At 39.8% G+C, this 16,766-nt stretch overlaps 1 long non-coding RNA gene across 1 annotated transcript in view; it reads right to left on the reverse strand.

Moving 5' to 3' along the window:
• Window positions 1-5,177: 5,177 nt before the first annotated feature.
• Window positions 5,178-16,766, reverse strand: part of LOC138174463 (uncharacterized) — a 15,258-nt gene continuing 3,669 nt past the window's right edge. The window contains exon 2 of the long non-coding RNA XR_011171726.1: window positions 5,178-5,657. This is a non-coding gene — a long non-coding RNA (uncharacterized lncRNA). The remainder of the gene's footprint in view (window positions 5,658-16,766) is intronic.

The following is a 16,766-nucleotide window of genomic DNA, read 5'->3' on the forward strand; positions in this document are numbered from 1 at the left end:
GGGAGGGAGTGAGAGTGGTGAGAGGTGTGAGGAGTGGGGGGAGGGGGAGGGAGAGAGGGGGGGGGGGAGAGGGAGAGAGAGAGAGAGAGAGAGAGAGAGAGAGAGGTGGGGGCATTCGTCTAGGAAAAAAACGATATCAAATATATATGTAGAGGAGCCAACCTCTAGGAGAAGGGTCACCTCTTTATCAAAGACAGAAGAAAAGATCGAAAGGATGGAGGATGATGTCAAGGAGTTGTGGGATGTGTAGAGAAAAGGAGAAGGAGGTATTCACTGTTAATAGCCTGTATTTTCCTCAATAAAGTATGGGATGAAATCCTCAGTGGAGAGAGCGAGGTGAGAGGATGGCAAAGAAGTTTTTCAACAACTAGGATGGGGAGTAGGAGTGAAAGGATTGCCTTAGTGATAACAGTTGAGATTAGATAATAGAAATGTATAACTGATCCAGTAAGTAAAGTTGCAAGATTTCACTTAGCTCCATCAGGAAGCACATGAGTAGGAGCAGTAATCCAGGGTTGGAGCCTGGAAAGCAGTGAGTAGCAGTAGGGCCAACTGACTAGGAAAAAGGAGCAAGAAATTAGAGAGAAGAGGCTAGGGTAGAACTGAATTGATTAATGGGTAGCCTGGGAAAGGGTAGAAAGTGAAACTACAACAGGGGCTATGATCTGGAAAAGTACTGAAGGGTGGAGGGTTGGAGGTCACAGTGAGGGTAAAGAAAAGATTTAGGAGGAGGAAGACTTAGGGAACTATGGAATAACAGGAGATCGTGGTAAATAAGTCATTTCAGAGTTCTTGACAATGTAAATGGAATACTTGTAGGTGAGAGCAAATGTGAGAGTAAGCCCTTCCCTGTGCTCAGCTAACAGAGTGGAGGGGAAGGAGGTCTTGGCAGTTGAGGAGGTACAGAGTATTTTGTTGTTACTGTTCGGTCTTTTTCTTTCAGTAGTGTCCGATTCTTTGTGGTCCTCATTTGGAGTTTTCTTGGCAAAGATCCTAGAATGGTTTGCCATTTACTTCTCCTTCTCATTTCACAGATGAGGAAACTGAGGCAAACTGTGTTTAGTGACTTGCCCAGGGCCACACAGCTAGTAAATGTCTGAGACTAGATTTGAACTCAAAAAGATGAGTCTTCCTGACTCCAGACCCAACACTCTATCTACTGTGCCACCTAACTGCCCATGCTGTCTTTAGACTTTTTATAAATAGCTTAACAGAACAAGGACACACTCCAGAGAGCCCACACTGATGGTGACACAATCTTGAGAAGCATTGACCATCATTTAAAAAGATTAAAGGTAGGGGTAGAATGGGGGAAAATTACCAGGGCTATTGTGCAAAAAAGGGAGTTAAGAAATTATTAATTACCAATTTATATGCTTATGTGTTTTCTCATTTCTGTAAAATATTCAAGAAAATGAACTTGAATAATGTGCACACATACACACACCAAAACAAGTAAAAACTTATTTGGGAGCTGAAATTCCCAAACTGAGGGATACGTACGCCCCGCAATATGAGAAGCTTGTCAAGGAGATATGAGTAATGTTTGGTATTGGATCAAAACTATTGAAGTGTTTAAAAATAGCAAAAATATGAATTGGAAAGAGAAAGATGAGGAAACAGAAGTGAGATGGAAAAGGGAATGAGTATTATAGTGTATCTGAAAAAAAACTGAAAGACACTTGAAGGAATAATTCCTAGTGACCATCCAAATGATGTTTGGATATGAAACCCATTTCACACTAAACTAGAAAAAAAATCAGTGACAGTATCCCAGTGAAATATGAGCTAACTGATCTCTAGCATAAGCAGAAATTCCAAATCGATTTTTAGTCAATGAAGTTACAGAATTTTTGGTGCATTTTTAGGAAAGCATATCCTATTCACACTAAACGTGATTCATAAGAATTTAACTCCATTTATAACAATTTATTTCTGTGAATCAAGCTTCTCAGTCCTGCTTTTTAAAATAAGTTTTTATTTTCCCCCAAATACATGTAAAAACATTTTTCAACATTCATTTTTAAAAATTTTGAGTTCCAAATTTTCTTTCTCTCCTTCTCCCCACTCCCTGACACAGTAAGCAATCTGATATAGGTTATACATATGCAATCTTGTAAAACATATTTCCATTTGGGTTTTTTTTTTGGAGGGGGGAAGGTAGGGCAATTGGGGTTAAGGGACTTGCCCAAGGTCACATGGCTAGCTTTGTGTTAAGTGTCTGAGGCCAGATTTGAACTCAGATCCTCCTGACTCCAGGGCCGGTGCTCTATTCACTGCACCATCTAGCCGCTCCCTACATATTTCCATTTGTGGAAGAAAACTTGAACAAGAAAGAAAGAAAGAAAAACACAAGAAGAAATTGAAAAATAGTATGCTTTGGTCTGCATTCAGACTCCATCAGTACTCAGGAGATTGATAACATTTTTCATCAGAAGTCTTTCAGAATTATCTTGAATCTTTATATTGCTGAGAGCAGCTAAGTCATTCACAGATGATCATCATAAAATATTGCTGTTACTGTACAATGTTCTTCTGGTTCTGTCATGTTAGCTAATCAGATAGGTGAAAGGTACTACTTCAAATTTATTTTAATTTGTATTTCTCAAATCAATAGCTTTTAGAAAATTTTTTTTCATATGACTATAGATCACTTTGATTTCTTTGTCTGAAAACTGTATATTCATATCTTTTGACCATTTATCAATTAGATAAATTAGAAATTTTAAAAATTAAATTAAAATTAACTATTAAAATTAAATTAAAATAATAGACCAATCTTATCAATTAGAGAATGACTTGTATTCTTATAAATTTGACTCAGTTCTCTGTATATTTGAGAAATGAGTCCTTCATCAGAGATGCTTGCTGTAAAAATTTCTCCCCAACTTTCTGCTTTCTTTCTATTGGTTTTGTTTGTGCCAAACCTTTTTTTTTGGAGGGCAATTGGGGTTAAGTGACTTGCCCAAGGTCACACGGCTAGTTTTTTTGTGTTAAGCGTCTCAGACTGGATTTGAACTCAGGTCCTCCTGACTCCAGGGTTGGTGCTCTATTTACTGTGCCACCTAGCCGCCCCTATGTGCAAAACCTTTCAAGTTTAATTTAATATCCATTTTACATCGCATAATGCTCTCTATCTCTTGTTTGGCCCTAAACTCTTCCCTTACCCAAAGATGACAGGTGCACAATTTCATGCTTCCCTCATTGGCTTATGTTATCACCCTTTATGTCTAAATCATGTACCCATTTTATCATTCCTGTTTTCAATCAAACTCAAAGCAAGAAACAAACTGGAGACGGAGGTATCTCTTTCAAAAACAATACCAAAAATAAAAGTGTTAGACAAGAAACAGAATCAAAGTTCTCACTAATTTATTTGACTGCCTTCTGATAAACATCTAACATTTTCATGTTACTAAAAATGTTTTTATGTACTAAATAAAGTTTTTCCTGAAAAATGTACTCAGCAGCATATGCATGAGAAACTCTAATATGTATTTCCTTTCATATTGAATAGAGAAAGTCAGGAATGACAAGGACTAAAACAATTTGGGAACTCATGCTTTAATAATAATACCCAATGTTTATATAATGCCTACTATGTATCAGGCTCTGTAACGAGCACTTTACAAATGTTATTTCATTTGATCCTCACAACAGCCCTGGGAGGTAGGGGCTATTATCCCCATTTTACAGATGGGGAATCAGAGACAAACAGAGGTTAAATGACTTGCCCAGGGTCACACAGCTAGTAAGGACCTGAGGCTGGATTTGAACTCAGGTCTTCCTGACTTCAGGCCCAGTGCTCTATTCACTGTATCACTTAGAATAATATGATCCAGGCTGAGGTGCCAAAACACGAAAAAAAAAGCTGGCCCAAATACCAGGGAAGAGTCAGAATCAGGAACATTAGCTCATGTGTCTTTGGCAATCTAAGATTTACAAACCAGATACACACAGACAGGCATGCATAATTACCTAACAATAACAATATACAACCCTGACAAATATTTGACATATTATACACATTTGCACATGAGTGTGTACAGACACATACACACACATAAAAAGCTCTAGAACACACATATAATTGATTCAATAAATTAATAATTAACATTAAAATATTAAATAAATGTGGCTTTGAAGCTCTCCCCCAACACTGAGTTTCTCATGTGTTTATTAAGACCATACAAGATTACTTGATAAATACGACCATCAAACAATTATTTTCCAACTGCTAGTTAACTGTGACATTAAATGGAGATTGTATGCTTATAAAGCTGTTCACTGCTGTCCCAGTTTATTGCAGTTCTGAAAGTTAATGGAGGTTCCACAGAAGAATGACTGTCCAGTTAATACTTAAGACTCCAGTCTTGGACTCTTCCCAGAAAAGAGTCATACTTGGGATTGCTAAAGAGCCAGTCCCTTCTCATTGGACCTGAATAATCTGAATAACTCAAGGTAACTACAGAAGGTAAAGTCTGTGCCTTTTTCTCCCCCGTTTTGTAATTTTGAATTCCCCTGCTAATAATGCTCCAGCTTCAGGGCCCACGAGGCTGGCACTGCTCAGGATTTTCCTGACTCTCTAGAAGGGTGAATCAACTCTCAAACTTGGGGCTGCTGGTGGGAGTAGTGCTGAGGCTCCTGCTGTCCAGGAATTCCCCCCTTCTTTCACTGGAAGGCTAGATTCCAGGATCCTGCTGCCTAGGAAATCTCTGCCTCTATCCAGGAGGCTGTGGCTGAAAGTGTGGCTTTCCTATGGCTTCTCCAAGGCCAGCCCCTGGCAGTCAGCATACATCCACACAGTAAGGATCCAGGAACACAAAGCTCCAATACTACCCTGGCTGCTGTCATCTCTGGGGCTGAGATGATGATGGTGGGTCAGTCCTTGGGGTGGAGGGTGGTATAGCATTGTGCAGCGTTGCACTCCCTCTTCCCCCAAACAAATCTGGTCTACTCTCAGTTCTCTTCTCTCGAATCCATGCTCAGAGAAGGAAGAAAGGCAAATAGACCTGAATCTGCTAAAAGTCTGCTTTTTATAGGCTTAGCAAAAAGTGGTAATTCCATCTAAGCTAACCAATTAATCCCCAATCCAGTCCAAGTCAACTCGACCCCCAGAGATGAGATTTAAGGCAAGTCTTCATTTTTCAATGAAGCATTAAAGGATATGTGCTAACTTTTTTTTTCCCCAAAGCAAATATATTTAATTAAATTAGAATGCCAACATAATAACAAGGAATAAAACAAAGTGCTAAAGGCTTTTGGCACCCATTCCCAAATCACTGGCACTACCAAATATCTCCTGGGAGTACTAGTAAGTCTTTACTCAGTGCCTTTGTTTCTCCAGTGAAGTGGGAGAGGGATAAATCAATGCCTTCTTACACTCTAATCTTTTCAAGATTGTCAGCGAGAACATCTGCATCATCCACAGAAAGATAAAAAGTCACAAGCAAAGGCTCACAGCCTTAAAAGTCCTTAAAACTGATTTGAGCCCTTTGTACATAATTGTTACTGTGCTGGTATGAATAGTAGCAGGCAGTGTGACGTGCTAGGAGTCCTGAATTTGCAGGCAGAGGTCTTGATTTCAAATTCAAACTCTGTCATTCCTAGCTGGGTGACCTTGAGCAAATAACTTCTGTGGCCATCAGTTTCTGCATCTGTAAAGTGAAAGAGTTAAACTAGATAATATTTAAGGTCCCTTCTAACTCTGAATATCTCTATGACCATTTTTGATGTTCCTTTTATTTAGCTAAATTACTTTTTTTCTTTTCAGTTTTCTCTTCATTATAGCTCTAGTACCTACAACCAGCACTAATGTTGACATTTTTTCCATTTCTCTCTCTTTCTCTCTGTCTTTCTCCCTTTTTCCTCTCTCATATCTCTCTTCCTCTGTCTGTTCTGTCTCTCCCTCTCTGTCTCTCTCTCTGTCTCTCTCTCTCTGTCTCTCCCTCTCTCTCTCTCTGTCTCTCTCTCTCTCTCTCTGTCTCTCTGTCTCTCTCTCTCTCTCTCCCTCTCTCTCTCTCTCTGTCTTTCTCCCTTTTTCCTCTCTCATATCTTTCTTCCTCTGTTCTGTCTCTCCCTCTCTCTCTCTCTGTCTCTCCCTCCCTCTCTCTCTCTCTCTCTCTCTCTCTCTCTCTCTCTCTCTCTCTCTCTTTCTCTCTCTCTCTCTCTCTCTCTCTCTCTCTCTCTCTCTCTCTCTCTCTCTCTCTCTCTCTCTCTCTCTCTCTCTCTCTCTCTCTCTCTCTGTCTCTCCCTCTGTCTGTATGTCTGTCTGTCTGTCTCTCACACACACATGCACACAGGGTGTACATGTTAACATATATTATAAAAGACCAAGGCCATGGAGCCGCACTTCCTAGTAGATAAATTTCCTTTTCCCACGTCCTTTCCTGTGTCCCACTCCACATGTTCCCACTTTTCCAGTTCTCTCCATTGGCCTTTTCACCTGAAGGCTCCTTGAGCGTGTCCGTCTGTTTCTTCTCGCCCATCCCCTATGCTATGAAGGTAGTACCTGTGCAATGAGGACATTTGAAAAGGAGGAGGACTCTGCCCCATGGCAACTATCTCGAAAGCCGGCTATTTTCAAGGGCAGGGAGGCGTAGGGTTGGCAGCTGAACAAAAATCTCATTTCAGCTACTTATAGGATCCAGTGGCAAAAGCAGCTGTTATCTGTCTCCAGGGAGTAATATGGAAATAGGTCAAGGGTACCAGGAATGACCATGAAGAGGAAGCAAAGAGGATCCCTGTCTGTTTCAGGGCATGTGGCGTACATACGTGAGTTTGGGGGACGTTAGCTATGTATATATGTTTAAGTGTGTGTGTCAGGATTGTTGAATTTTTTAAAAAGTATTTTTAAGCATGTATTTCCTTCTGTCTATATGTGTGTGAAATTAAATATATATATTTATATATAAATATAAATCCATATGTGCATAAACTCAAAACATCTTCCATTTTCTAGCTTCAACTTGTCTTTACAACCTTATTTCACATTACTTCTCAAACACTTTACATTCAAGTCAAATGCTGCCAGCTGTTCACTAAACTCGGCATTTGATCTCCAGCCTCCATGCCTTCCTTCACACAGGCCATACTAAGGGTCTGGAAGGCACTCCCTCATCATCTCCTCCTTTTAGAATCTTTATATCCTTCATGATGCCTTCTCTGATCATCCCACTGGTCAGTATTTCTTCCTCTCCTCAAATTGCCTTCTATTCACTTATCTTGTTGTATCCTTCTGGTAGAATATTACCTTTTGGAGACCAAAAGACTATTTCGGTTTTGGTTTCGTGCCTTCAGCACCTATCAGAGTATTTGGCACATAGTAGGTACTTCATAGATCTTTTAAAATCATTATTATTTTATTTAACTTTTAAAAATTAAATTTTTTATTTTATTTAATATTTAAATATTAATTATTAATTTATCGAATCAATTATATGTGTGTGCTAGAGCTTTTTATGTGTGTGTATGTGTCTGTACACACTCATATGCAAATGTGTATAATATGTCAAATATATGTCAGGGTTGTATATTGTTATTGTTAGGTAATTATGCATGCCTGTCTGTGTGTATCTGGTTTGTAAATCTTAGATTGCCAAAGACACATGAGCTAATGTTCCTGATTCTGACTCTTCCCTGGTATTTGGGCCAGCTTTTTTTTTCGTGTTTTGGCACCTCAGCCTGGATCATGTTATTCCTCACCCTTCCTACCCAAGTCTCATGGAATTGAAGAACACGTTTGATGAGGGTCTCTTGGAAGGTGTGTGTGAAAGCTGAATGGTTGACTCATTTTCTTCACAGGTTATTGTTAGGGTCTCCATGCCCCGTTTGGAGCCCATGCTGTTGACTGCATTTGTTAGTAAATGACATAAGGTTGTCATTCATGCTTCTACTTAGTAAACACTCCAGGGAAGCTGAGATAAATATTAGTGACTATTAGATAATGTTCAGAAGATTGTTAAAGTGCCAGCTGCTCCCTGGCACAAAACAGGAACGTGGAGGGAAGTGGTTCCCTGCAGACAGATCTGGTTGTTGCGGTTCCTGGAGGCACCACCCTTTACAACAGGACACCTTGTTCAGAGCTTGCCTGGACCCTTGGGAAGGGAATTCAGAGATCCTGGTTAGTCTTGTCCCTGTCGCTGACTTCGTGAGCGGCCTCTCTGAACCTTCCTTAGTTTTCTGATGAACAGAATGGTGGTAAAGCTAAATTTCCCACCTGGGGCAGTGCAGCATTAAAAGGACTGGGTCTGGAGCCAGAGAAACCTTGGTTTGAGTCACAGTCCTTCTACCTGTTCCATCTTCTTTTTTCTAGGCTTCAGTTTTTTCATCCGGACATTGGGGGAATTGAACTGAAGGATGTCTAAAGCCTTCTCCAGTTCTAATTCAATGAGTCCATGTTGCCTATCTTCCCCACAGGGTCATTGTAAAGATCCAAGGAGAAATATGGAAAGTCATATGGGAATTTCTTTTTACTGTTATATATAGGGTATGATTTTTGTGAGCTCAGTAATCTCAGAGAGGTCTGTTAGTGGTGATGTTCGTGTGTCAGTGACTGAGGTCATTTCTCTTGCTGGGATCTGGTTTCTGTCGTGTGGGGAGGGCAAAGAGAAGGGACCCTGGAAGACTCCCTGCTCAAGACTTTAGCCATTTCATCAGAATCAGCTCAATTTATAAGCAGAATCAGTGCTTAACTCCATCATCATGGTTTCACTGGGGACAGCATGAACCCTCTGGTCTTGCTTCCCCAATGGGTCCTTTAACAGTCTTGGTGTCTGAATTCTCATTATTATACATTAATTCTTTTGGATTAAGCATCTGCTGTTGTTCAGTTGTTTTTCAGTTGTGTCCAACTCTTTGTAACCCCTTTGGGGATTTTCTTGGCAAAGATTCTGGAGTGGTTTGCCCTTCCCTTCTCCAGCTAATTTTACAGATGAGGAAACTGAGGCAAACTGGGTTAACTGACTTGCCCAGGGTCACACAGTTAGTCATTTGAACTCATAAAGATGAGTCTTCTTGACTCCAGACCAAGTGCTCTATCCACTTCACCATCTGGCTGCCCTAATGTTCTCTGTGGCAAAAATTCTCTGTTTTTGGAGAATTCTGGGGAGGGAAGCTGGAAAGGATAGACAAGGTCAAATGGTAAAGTTAATCTCAGAGTTTCCTTCTCTTCCTTTCTGAGACTTTGTTGGGCTGGATGGAACCATGGGATTATTGAGGTACCAAAGAAACTGCTGAGAGCCAAGAATTATGGTTAGGGAAAAAAAAACAAGGGCAGCTCCCCATTAATTGCTCAGCTTCTCTGAGGTTTTTGTCTCTCCTTTCTTTCCATGAGGATCAGTTAAAGGAAGACAAATTGATTCTTCCTCTGCATTTAACAGCCTGATCAGTTGATTTCTTCTAATCCAAAAGCACTTTTTCTCCACATTGTTCACTGTATTTTCATATAAAAGGGGGAATAACTTTATTCTTTCTTTAATATAAAAGAAAATCTGGTGACCACCAATCCTTATCTGAGTGATGAATGCTGGTAAAGGTAGACTGCAGTAGTGTGTTGGAGCCTGCTTAAACTGGCTCCCAAGAGAGCCGATTGTTAAATGTTCAGTATGAGTATTTACACCTTAGAAATTGGCAAATGCTACAAATCAGAACTTGACTTTTTTTTTGGGGGGATTGTCCAGACCTTAAGTGATGGAAAAATGTTTACTGCAGATTAAATTTAGTATTTCATGCAGTACATTTCCTATCCTTCAAGAACTGGTTGTTAAACAATTGACAGCATTTCATTGGATTTGGGGAAAGGTTTCTGTCTGTGTAGAAAAGGAAGAAACACCCTTGAGCACTAAAGCTGAGTCATGAAGGTAGGAAGAACAGACACTGACTCCATTCTAGGGTCACAGATGCTATGGAAACACAATGAAACCATACTCTGGTGAAAACACTTTTTTGAAAAAAGGAGACCCAGGGGTGGCCAGGTAGCACAGTGAGTAAGAGCACCGGCCCCAGAGTCGGGATGACCTGGGGATCAAATCCGGGCTCAGACACTTAGCACCCACCCAGAAATACCTGGCCGTGTAACCTTGAGCAAGTTACTTAACCCCAATTGCTTTTTTAAAAAAAAAAAAAGGAGACCCAAATAATTTTTTGTAATATTGTATTCGGATTCTTTTTTTTTATCGTAACTTTCAGGTAGTCCTACACTTCTTATATTATCTCTCTTCAATCTATTCTCCAGATAAGTTGTTTTTCAGATGTTTCAGATTCCCTTCTATTTTTTCTAGTTTTATTATTTCTTGGTGTCCTATAATCTCATTCAATTACTCTTGCCCTATTCTAGTTATTTTCTTCCTTAAGATTATGTATCTTTTTCCAATTGGCCAACTTTTTTTCCATGATTTTCTTGGATTGCTTTTATTTATTTCCTATTTTTTTCTCAATTTCTCTTATTTGATTTTTGAATTCCTTTTTAAGTTCTTCCAAGAGCTCTTTTTGGGCTTGTGACCATTTGAGATTCCTCTTTGGGGTTTTACTAACTTCACTAACTTCCTCTGAATATGAACCCATATTTTTTCTATTTCTATTTTACATTTGGAGGGAATAGCAAGTTGTACATGGTAGCCTTGCAGTTTCATGCGAAATCATCTTTTTTTTTTTTTAATTGTACTATATTATGGAAATGCTTGTTTTCTTACATGAATTGAAAATAAAATAAATTTTAAAAAGAGAAAAAGGATATCCTAAAGCAGAGAACTACTAGGTGGCACAGTGGATAGAGTACTGGGCTTGGAATCAGGAAGACTCTTCTTCATGAGTTCAAATCTGGCCTCAGACACTTCCTAGCTTTATGACCCTGGGCAAGACACTTAACCCTATTTGTTTCAGTTTCTTCATCTGTAAAATGAGCTGGAGAAGGAAATGGCAAACACCCCAGTATCTTTGCCAAGAAAGCCCCAAATAGCATCATGAAGAGAACTACCTAGTAGGACAGTACAAGTCTTTGGAGATTAAAATTCGGAGGCATATAGAATATTTATTATAAAGTTAGGGTGAGGTCTCCAACAGAGGGATTCATGTCTCTGAACCCAGGGTAGGGGAATGGGGAGAAAAAACCAGAAGAAAATATTAAGAATGATGTTATTAACTTGCTGGCCAGACAGAACCTGCTTTTTGTTCTAAAGAGGTTATACTCTGTTAGGGAGGAGAGGCTTGGCCAAGGCTCTGAAGGAAATAAGACAAGGAAACCCAAGCTTTTGGCTGGTTTAAGACACAAGTCCTGCCTTTTCTAAAAGAGTTGGATGTAGCAAGAAAAAGCCTATGGGCTTTAAGTTAAAGGAGCACACTCTCACTTGCTCTTTTGAAGAGAAAGCCAAGAATCTCAGCTGAGCCAGAAATAAACTCCAGGGTTTAAACTCCACAGCTGCAGCACAGCAGCAACTAATAATAGCTAACATTTATATAATGCCTACTATGTGCCAGGCACTATGATAAGCACTTTTCAAGTATTATCTCAGTTAATCCTCACAACAACCCTGGAAGGTAGGAGCTATCATCATCTCTGTTTTACATTGAGGAAACGGAGGCAAATGGTGGTTTAATGACTTGCCCAAGATCACACCACTAGTAAATCTCTGAAGCTGGATTTGAACTCAGGTCTTTCTGAGTCCAGGACCAGTGCTCCATCCACTGTGCTGCCTACCTGCCTCCTTTGCTTTATTCCCTTTTATTCACTCTACAATTTAGCTAGACTGGCCTTATTCTTGGTGACTATTCTTCATCTATTCCACAACTTGCATATACCTGATGATGCTCATGCTGTCTCCTATAGTAGAATGTAAACTTAAGGTCTAGGACTCCTTCTGCCTTTTTATGTCTCTCTGGAACTTAAAACAGTGCATGGCACATAGTAGGTGCTCAACAAATCCTTGTTGACTGATTGTTGTATTGGAAAAGAGCATTGGTTTGGGAGTCAGGAGACAAGTGGTATAGCGCCAGCTCTCACATTTACTAGTGTGACCTTGTGTAAATCATTTAACCTGTCCTGCCCTCAGCTTCCTTACTTGCAAAATATGGACAATACGACTTTTGCTACCTACCTCACAGGGTCGTTACAAGGACCCCATGAGGCAACTATGTGAAACCACCATAAAGTCATTGTATCATTGAGTTTTAGAACTAACAGGGGAATAAAAAAACTTTACCCATAGACACTACAAATACTGATTCAAACCAGAGTTGTCTTATTACCTATGCTCCTGGGAGAGCAGAGAGCCTTTTGGGAAGCTCCTACTAATCAGTCAGTCGTCAAATGTGTACTACATGCTTCCTGTGTGGGAGGCACCATGCCAGGTGTTGGGTAGGTCTGCTACTTTTTTGAGTTGGGTAGACTTTGAGCTGGAGGGGGATTCCATGCATGTTGTTGGGGCTTAGACAGCTACAGGAGGTAAGAGTAATTTAAGTGGTCAACTAAGTTAGAAGTAGATTAATGGTGTTTGAAGATCTATGGCTCCTAGCTGTTTGAGCTAGGAGATCCCACCTTTATTCTAGAATAAAGGGTATCACTGTGAAACTAATGCTGACCAGGACCAGTCTTAGGAGCACAGATGGAACTGGTGATTTCCTTCATGGGGTGACTTCTGGGTCACAGAAACGTAGTTCTGGAACTGAGAGGGACCTGCTTTCTTAGAGTCTACTGCTCTCCTTTTACAGAAGAGGGAACCAAGGCCTAGGGAGATTAAGTGATTAGCCCAAAGTTGTACATATACGATGCATATTTTCAAGAAATAAAATGAATGAAATTTTCAACAACATTTTATTTAATTAGCATAAATTTTAGCCATGACAATTTCATATGGAATAAAAGCTTTCAGAAGCTATTGGGACTATTTTCCATATTAATGAGATTAATTTAATTAAATTAATTAATGAGATTGCCTATATCTTCCTATGAAATATCATTTATGCTAATTAAACAAATTTAATAAAATATTGTTGAAAATTTCATTCATTTCATTGCTTGAAAACATGAATAGTTAATGAGATTTCCTATGTGTCCAGATTTTAGGGACACACCGTAGCAAGTGAGAGAGTTGTGGTCCAAACTGAGGATTTTAATTCGAAATACAGTATTCACAGTACCACATTGCATCCACTGGGACCCTACCCTGGGGTAGCCCCTGTTCCATATCCAGCTTTTCCAGTTTCCACCTGACGTTTGGGGATAAAGCCTTTTTATTCCACTGTTAGAGATCAGCCTTAACTTGTAAATGCTGGCTGAAAGAGAAAAGTATTAAGGACTGACATCTGTACCTTTCTGGAGAGCAGGCTTTGATGGGGGAGAAATGGGAAAGGAGTAAGGAAAAGGAAGCCCTTAGGGAGAAAACGAAAAAGAAAGAGGAACGTTCAGGATGCCAAACTGCATGCTTTTGTCTTAGTCTGGCCCTGACCATGATTAACCTATTTCCATGAATCCCAAATGAACTCTATAATGAGGCACTTAATATAGAGACAATTTATATAAAATTGTAATAATGTTCCTTTTTCCCCTTACCTCCTCCCTGGGAAGTCAGTCCTCTCAGATAGAGAACAAAGCAGCAAATTAATTCACAATCTGATATAATTGTGAGAGATAGAGAGGATAGTAATTTGGATAGGGTCCTACTGCTTGTTAGGAGAAAGTGGGTCATACTAGTTTCCTTTCTGCCTTTATATTTCTTTCTTCCTTTCTGGCCTTGAGTCTGCAGTCCGGAAGACTTGGATTCAAATCCTGCCTGAGACATTTACTGGTTCTGTAAGCATGGACATATCATGTAAACTCTTTGTCTCAATTTCCTCATCTGTAAAATGGGGGTGATAATACACAGGGTTGTCTTGAGGCTCAAATGAGATCAAGTATATAAAATCCTGTACAAACTGTTAAGTACTAACTGCTCGATGTTGTTCTTATTTCTACATTTCTTTTTTTTTTGTAATACAGGTAGTATTTTATTTTTTCAAATTACATGTAAAGGTAATTTTCAACATTCATTTTTATAAGATTTTGAGTTCCAAATTTTTCCATCTCTCTCCCTTCTTCCCCTCTCTCCAAGACAGCAAGCAGTCTGCTATAGATTATACGTGTGCCATCATGTAAAGCATATTTCCTCTGTACATTTCTTAATTGTACAACAGTATTATCACTGGATCACCTTCCTACTCTTAAAATACCTTGGTAAATTCTAGCCATCCTCCCTAGCTACCTATACCTTTCATGATAATGAAAGTTTTCCCTTCTTATTTCTGTTAGGAAAGATGAGACTGAGACTCGCTCTCTCCCTCCCTCTCTCTCTCTCTCTCTCTCTCTCTCTCTATATATATATATATATATATATATATATATATATACACATATATGTACATACATATGTATATGAAAGACTTCCCCTTTCTGCTTTGAAGCACTCAACAATGTAACATCTAAAGCTACAGATGTGGGAAACCCCCATCATAAGGAAGAGGCCACTTCCCCCACTTCCAGTAAGCAGAGGATTTCTCAAAACCTTTGTCAAGACCGGATGATGTGAATGGTTGTTCATTTCATTAGTGTGTGGAGGCTGGTACTTTAATAGATACCATATTTACTCATATTCAGGGACAGATTCTTCTGTCCCTTTTCCTATATAATTTCTCTCTCTTAGGCTACCAGTCTTTTGGTTATTTTTTTCTACTGCTAACTGGAAAATGGTCCTGGGGAATGAGGTTTGGAGATCATAGGTGAGTTTTGATTATTACCACTCACACTCACCTATTAATGCAAGTATTACCTTGCATTTATACTCTTCAAACTGTTTTGCTGGGGTGGCCAGGTGGCTCATTGAGTAAGAGCACCGGCCCCAGAGTCGGGATGACCTGGGATCGAATCCGGGCTCAGATACTTAGCACCATACCCAGAAATAACTGGCCCTGTAACCTTGAGCAAGTTACTTAACCCCGATTGCTTTAAAACAAACAAACAAAAAACTGTTTTGCTATCCATTATCTCATTTTACAACATGAGTGGCTCATATTTATGTTGTTTTTATCCGATAGTATAACTATAATTATTTCTCATTTTACAGACGAGAAAACTTAGTTTCAAAAAAGTTTAGGGACTCGAATTCAGGTCTTCTTGATGCCAAGTCCAGAACTACATCCACTGTACTACTTAGCTTCCTATTGCTATTAGTATCTCCTATTTTACAGTTGAGGAAACTGAGGTAGACAGAGGTTGAATGCCTTGCCCAGGGTCATGGACAAGCTAGGTGAATAGAGCACTGAGTCTGGAGTTGGTATTTTTCCCAAGAAAACCCCATAGGGTTACAAAGAGTTGAAAAATGACTGAACAAGAAGATCCCTTCAGGTTACACACTGATTCCATTTTAAAATGTGTTATCTACATTTTATTTTGTTAAATGTTTCCCAATTACATTTTAATCTGGCTCCTGTGCATTTGAGAATGTTGTACCAGGCAGGGTTGTTTTGACAAATCTGGATTAAAAAAGATCTCCACGGCACCTTCTGGCCCCAAATCCTATGGTACTATTTATCTCTGCCGTTATTTCGCCATGTGAGTTTAGGCATGTCATTTAACGCACTCAGGTGTTTCTGCTTCTATAAAATGATGATGATGATTTTTGTCCAACCTACCTTCTAAGGTGGTTATGGGTATCAAAAGAGAGAATGCTGGACCAAGTATAAAGACCTACCTATATTTACAGGATGACCAAATGAGTTTATATCAAGAGTTGGAGCAGTACCTCAGAGGTCATCTAGCCCAGGGCTTCTTAAACCTTTTTCTGCTCTGATCCCTTTTTGCCTTTATGGCAAAATAGCGTGCTCTGAGCACAGGCACAGTGCAAAGTACACATGCTTTGTGTTCAGAATCAAGGCTTCGGTGAAGCCGCAGGATGTAACCTGGGTAAGCACAGCCAGAAACACCTTGAATTCATTATACTTTTGATTTTGAATTAATTTTTGGTCATTGCACATTCAGAAGCCTTTTACTGTTACCAGACTTTTCCTGACCCAATACAGCCTCCCAATCCACAATTTAAGAAGCGCATTCTAGCCTCGCCTCTAGATGAGCAGGCATTCTTTCTACAACACGGTCAACAAATGATCAGACAGACTCTACTAGAAGACCTCCAGTGATGGGGAGCTCATTGCCTGGCAGTGCTTAGAACCCTGATTATACAGCAGGCGTTTAGAGCTACGGGATCCTCCTGAGAATTACTTGTTCCTTTCTCCCTTCTAGGTGCTCATGAAACACCATCGACACTCAGCAGCTTGTATTTATACGATGCCTTTTTGAAGATGTCATTGCCATAGTGGGCCACCAATGAAACATGCCTTGGGCACCTGAATTCAGCAGAGCGTGAAATATTCGATTATTGTAGGCAATTTGTGTCCTTAAAGACAGTTGGTATCAAACGAGATACTTCACTTTGTCTGGAGTGACATATATCTGACTTATCAAGCAAGAACATTGATGAGAAGCCTCCAGTGGGACGCTGGCTTATGTTTGCCGATGTTAGAGTTGAAAAATGAGTCTTCTGGTAGGCTTTGGAGCAGGAAGGGTGTTTAGTCACCACACTCTCTATTTTCTCAGCTTTCGTGGTGATTTCTCAGGAGTAAGAAGGAGCAAGGTCAACTGGGCTGCTCTTCAAGGAGAGAGAGACAAAGAGACAGAGAGACAGAGACAGAGAGAGAGAGAGAGAGAGAGAGACAGAGAGAGAGAGAGACAGAGACAGAGA

This window comes from Petaurus breviceps, unplaced genomic scaffold (assembly GCF_028583685.1).
Source record: "Petaurus breviceps papuanus isolate PSGF00001 unplaced genomic scaffold, PetGlider_PUasm1.0 131, whole genome shotgun sequence".
Taxonomy (NCBI): Eukaryota; Metazoa; Chordata; class Mammalia; order Diprotodontia; family Petauridae; genus Petaurus; species Petaurus breviceps.